The sequence below is a fragment of the Mytilus edulis genome, chromosome 7 (genome assembly GCF_963676685.1).
Source record: "Mytilus edulis chromosome 7, xbMytEdul2.2, whole genome shotgun sequence".
In the NCBI taxonomy this organism is placed as follows: domain Eukaryota; kingdom Metazoa; phylum Mollusca; class Bivalvia; order Mytilida; family Mytilidae; genus Mytilus; species Mytilus edulis.
This window is the reverse complement of record NC_092350.1, coordinates 68,484,183-68,490,884: the sequence shown is the minus strand read 5'-3', so window position 1 is coordinate 68,490,884 and position 6,702 is coordinate 68,484,183.

Sequence of the window (6,702 nt, the reverse complement as noted above, 5' to 3'; positions counted from 1 at the left end):
CAAACAATGAAATTAACTCGTGATCTCCGTTTCTCAATAATAAATAATCTGTGATCTCAGATTCAAATTCCGTGATCTAGGTTTAACATTTCGCGATGTCAGATTAATAATCCGTATTTTGGAATAATAATCCGTGAACTAGGATTAATAATCCGTGAACTAGGATTAATATTCCATGCTCGGATTTATACTCTTTGTATTGTACAAGTATAAGTTCACTGCTAGCAAGAGTTTTAACCAGGCACACAACAATCACTCAGAGGTATTTAGTGCATGTATGCATGCCTATTTATTCCCTTCAGTAATAGTAAGACATAAAGGTATTTTAGTATCTTGTTTGGAATGAGGTCACGGTTTCTTAGTCCACCAATTGCTTAATAAAGATAAAGAATATAACATATAAACCTACATAATGTTAACAACGCAAAATCGTTCTGAAAACTGACTGACTTCCCTGTGATCGAAGACTGACAATTAAATCAGACGAAAGACAGTATAGGATTTTTGAAAGGGGACGTAATTCCTGATAAATAGATTTATACCGTCGCGCGGATCGAGACGAACATTTTTTTGGACGATTGTTAACTAACATTTTATATATCTTTTGCAAAATCATAAGTGAATAAACCTAACATTGATTTTTTTGGCAACGATACCACAACTCCTTTACATTTGCAGATGAGCATATCTGATGAGATCAAGTTTGATAAACGGATTTCTATGACTAAAAATGTTGAAACAGGGGGAACATATATTACTAGTTTTTCGCTCGTAACTTATGAATGCCATCTCACATGTAGGACCGGCATTTGTTGTCAAAATAGAATCCATTTACTGTTTTTCGAAAACACAGCTTCTCCACACCAAGTCTTGTAGAGCTTAACATACTCATAATATAATAGTTATTAATAATTCATATCTTGCAATCACGATCAGGATTTGTTATTCAAATCCTTCATTACTTATTTTCGGCTTAATAGTTATATTGTTAACGATTATAACTATATTGTGTTTGTTAAACCATTGTAAATTGTACTTTTGGATTCTTATCAATTTGGCTATTTATTGTTTTAAACAATGTTCTTTTATTATGACGTTTCGTGTGTATTGAAACTCTGTACTTATTAACTGGGAATTGCACACGATCTTGACACAATTTTTCCTATTTCTACGTGCGATGACAACTGCATCGAAATACAGGCGCACCGTTCGATTGATTGTTATTTGCATTACGTTCAGTGACCAATATATCACGCCTGTAAGAACGGCTGCTATTGATATTGTATCGAACATCTAATATTGTTATTGTTTCGAATGGCTTCTGTTCGTATATCATCTGTCATTTTCAGATGCCTTATTCGAGTCAAGAACATCGACAGTAGTTAATTGTTATTTGTCATACGTCAGACCTTTGTTCTCGTTATTTTCAGAATTTGGTATATCATGTATATCTTTGATTGTTTCTGGTAAAATTGTGTTCACAGCTTTTACATTTGGGACTATTCAGAGCATGATAAATTGGATAGACTGTATCTGTTTTGTTATTTGAATCGTAACGTTGTTGCCTGACTTGATTAATGATGTTGGTTCAAAAATATTTCGTTTCCTGTACAAGTATGAGTATTCATGCCAAGCAATCGTCGCTCCTAACTCCGGTGGACTGCCTATATATAAATAAAAAAAAATGGCTCCATTAGATGATTATTTTTTTGGCGCAAATGATACCTATCCAATCTATTAAACGAGAAGACTTCATTTTGGGTGTCGCTTCTCTTCCTTCCACAATAAATCATTTATCATGCCTCTGTGTCCTATAGGTAACATGCATAGTCGCATTTGTCATGCATTCTTATGATTATTCAGATTGAGTTATTTTGGGAGAAAAATGACAAAAAGGTGTCAGACCACCAATTACTCCCTCCAATTTAGAACGTATGTAAAAGTAGCCCTACTCTGACACAAAATAGTGCTTTTGATGTACTTGTTTACTTTAACTAACCAACAAATATGCAGAAATGAAACTTTTGGTGAAAGAGACATATATCTAGATCATTTTGAGCCAAAATTTACATGTCTATGAAATTGCATTAAAAATTGAGGATTAATGCGCTCCATAGTATACTAATTTTAGATTTTCAGAAAACCAGGTTTGTTTTTTTGAGTATCTCTGTTTGATGGTCAGTTAATTTGTTAGAAGGCTTTAAAGGTATGGTGAAAATTGGCATGTAGAATACTGATACATTTACAATTCAGGATATACCTGGTTTCTATGAAGTTAAACTTAAGGTAAAATATTTAGAAAGCTGTGAAAATTGCAAAATTTGGTTGAACAGATAGGGATTTTTAATTGGTGGTCTGACACCAAAAGGAGTCCGGAAATGATTCCGTCATCAGACTGACTTTTAGTCATAGATAAGACTTCCTGTTTGAAACATGCACAAGTACAACCAATCGTATGATAGATAACAAAAAAAGAAAAATAGATAAGCCAATCAGAGCGTTCTCCATATCATGGTGTTTAGATCCCAAGAACCACAACTATTATACCTCCTTAGAGAGGACAATTATTTTTCGCGTTTATCTACAGGTAAACTACGATTATACTACTTTAATATATAAAGACTCTCTGTATTCTGTGAGGGAATTTCTATATATAATTTATTGTTAAAAGGGAAAATAGTGATTTGGCAAAAATGAAAGTAAGGTAGAGATTAGAGGGAGGCATGACCTTTTTCGGGGCGTCGGGATCGGGTGTTTTTAAGCTCGGGATTGATCCTTACGGGATCCGGGAATATATTTTTCGATTTCGGGATTTCTTTAAATTCTGCATCTCGGGATTTCATGGTTTTAAGCCCGGGATTGATTTCGGGATCAGGACCCATCCGATCGACAACCCCTCAAATTAGCCTTAGTCGGTATAAGTCATTCATACATGATTCAAATTCTACCATTGACATGTTAATAAGGCTCTCAACAAAAAAATACTGATGGATTGTCATGGAAGCATATTTTTTAGACAAATAATGGTCTATATATAAGCAGTTACATTTATTTCATGTTTGAAACGGTGCAAATTTTTAATTTCATTTGACTTTTACCAAAAGAAGCATTCACGGTAGCAAAGGAGAAGAATAATTGTGGTTGTTGGCCACAAACACGAATATAATTGAATTCAACAGAAAGGACACAAATATCGGACTTTGGAAAAAGGGAGATACCATTTATGTAATTCTCAATACATAATATCTTTTACAAAAAATCATCCTACAACAGATCACAAGCTGTATATGTGTTCTAGTAGTTTTGAAAATTAGATGGCGCAAAAGAAGTATTGGCGCAATTAAGTTGTGGCGCAAATGAGTTACTTTTTGGCGCAAAAAGATATCGTCCAGTTTTTTTTTTTTTTATTACATTCGTCCAGTTTTATTTTTTATTACATTCAACAAATTAAATTGTTGACCTGCATGTACGTGTCGCTAAAAATACGGCCATATACCAAATGGTCAATATTAATCATCCGTGTATATTTGCTGTATGGCATGATTGCACAATTTAGACGGAGGCATTTTTTTTTGGCATGCTCTTGATATATAAATATAACTCTTTGGATTCTAGGAAATTAAAGTATGGCCGTCACGTGAAAAAAAACACCTCTTTCACACAATTTAGGTGCGTAATTTTGACCTTGAATATTTAACCACACCTCTTACTATGTATGAGTCTATTTAAAATTTTAAAAATGATTTGAAAATATTTTTTTTGACAATTTTCAATATTATCCTCCATGTTTGAGATATTCATTTCTTAATTATGGAAACTGTAGCATAGCCATCCCAAAAATTTAACACATACCACGAATAAATTATTGGAGTCACTGATTTACACGTGGGAAGAGCATCATCGAATTTCATGACCCCCTATTGCTCTCATTACAATATGGACGTCTAGAGCTTACACTGAAATTGCCGTTGCCATAAATCGTTTATTAATTTTATAAAAAATCGTCCCAAAATTAACATCAAAATAGTTTTATTTCCCACGCAGTATATAAAACACGTTTCGGGAGATACACTTGTTACAATCTATTTCATTCATAAAACTTTTAAACTATTTACCTAGATGTAGATGTTTTAATTTTGAAACTCATAAGATTGAGATAGACTAAGCATTTCCCAAAGTTTTTCATCCCCATAAATAAACATTTACACCTATGTGTTGTTTACAAGTGATATATATCATTTGCGGATCCAGGAGATGTGTTTCTGGAGTTGGAAGCCCCTTATCCTGGTTCCCGGTACTACGTTTCAGGTATTAGCTTTTAGCATACTCTCTCACGTTATATTGGTATATGTGTAACATACTTAATATTGCGATCGGGAACCAGTCTAGAAGCCCCCTTTTTCGATTTGACGGTGCTTCTTTTTTTTTTTTTTTCTTTTCTTTTTTTTTAATTATTTGAACGTTTCATGCCATTCCGGGGGTTGGAACTCACAAATCTCCATCCCAACGCTTTTCAAAATTGATAAATCAGTGCATGTGTATGAATCAAAGTAACCAATCACAATAAAGCGTAATAAAAGACATTTTACTAGTAGTGTTTTTCTGATTAAACCAAGTGAACTGTTTATGTTTATACTTTTGGGACCAACTATTTTAATAAAGCAATTTGAATCTATCCAATGCATGTAAATTCTACAGGCAACAAATCCTTGGAAGAATCTACAGATGAGATACTACTTTTTAAAGTTAGAAAAGTGTAGATTAGAATTCTGTATTGCCACTGAAAATTAACGTTATATTTTAAATGGATAATTATTGAAGCAATAATACCAATAAAATATCGATAAAATATTTAACTGCAGCAATTAACTACTGGATATATAACATTTCAATTTAAGATTTTTTTAGAAAAATGCGTCATTCAAGAAAAACAGTTTATTAATTTACAATTCAAAATTATCATTATTCATGTTATTGAAGCTACGATTCGTTCTAGAAATTGACTTTTTTCGTATTCATTTTATTTTAATATTATTTACTGAACACTATTTGTAAATGCACGCAGTTCAAGGCAGTTCTACTAAGTAATAAATCATAAATACCCTCCTACACAAAAACCACTTTACTACAATTGTAATATTAATTTGATTCTAGACATCTTAAACTACACAATAATTATTATCATGTTAGCGGTGACATATATCCTTTTGAATGAAAACTTGTGAAATGTTATTTATGATGTTTAATTCAAAACATTCCACCCTTAATCTTTAAGCAAGGCGTATAATTTCAACCACAACCACAAAGACAACAAACAAAACAAGTTTTAGCTTTCTAAAAAGCTATGGCCTGCTTCGCTCTACACTTATTTAAGGTTATATGTGTACATGTGGTTGTTAAATTAGTATTGGAAATGTGGTATTTTTAGATATTGATTGATATAAAATGGATGTACTTTAAGAGTGTGCGTTATACACCCGTGCTTTTAAAAAATTCAAATTTCTTGTTGAAAATTAAAACAATTATAAATTTAGACACGACTCTTGAGGTGCATGTGCCTTTCTGGAGTTGTGCCTATATTATCAGAAGTTATAAAAAAAAGATAATGCATTTTTGTAAACATTGTATAGGAACATTGTTTAGCAAAGCAAATCGTGCAAATTGCAGAGTAACAAAGCAATTAACACGTATTGATAATTGATATTTCAATATTGAATTTATCTGTGAAATATATGCATGATAAAACGAACATGAATTAATGATAGTTGATCGGAACTGAAATACACATAGTTAATTTTCCGGCATTTGATTTCTTATCCTGGACGAGAAAAGTCTGTAATTATTTATCTCATTTAAGCCAATAGCTGTTGCTGTATCTCAGCCTCATTATAATGCAACCAATCAGAATCTATACGTGATAAGTAATTTATTAAAGATGGCGTGTATTTCGACTGAAACTAAAAGCTCTGCACCGTGATGCGAAGCAATGAATATAACAAATGGTTCTTCATTAAAAATGTAGAAAAGGGAATTGCCGGATGTTTTTATTAAATGGATTTCTATTTGTATTCATCTGATCATCTTCGCTAACGAAGATGCCATCTGATATGAGTTAAGCCTTTTTCAGCTGATTTTTATAGTTCTTTCTTATGTTGTACGGTTACACCACTGTCCCAGGTTTAGGGAAAAAAGGGGGGGGTCCGCTAATTAACATGTTTAACCCAGCCACATTTTGTATGTATGTGCCTGTCCCAAGTCAGGAGCCTATAATTCAGTGGTTGTTGTTTGTTGTTGGTTACATATTTGTTTTTCGTTTATTTTTTGTAAATAAATATAGACCGACGTTTGTTTTCTCGTTTGAATTGTTTTACATTTCACGTTAAATTTGTCATTTCGGAGTCTTTTATAGCTGACTATGCGGTGTGTGCTTTGATCATTGTTGAAGGCCGTACGGTGACATATAGTGATTAATTTCTCTGTCATTTGGTCTCTTGTGAAGAGTTGGCTCATTGGCTATCATACAACATCTTCTTTTATATAATCACGAACGGAAAGCAACAGTTACTGTCATAATACAGTCATCGTCATTATGTAGTGTAGAAGATACGATTCGTTCCAGAAATTGACTTTCACATATTCTCTCTATTTTACTACTATTTGATCCTATTTACTGAATGATATTTGTAAATGCAGTTCAAAGCA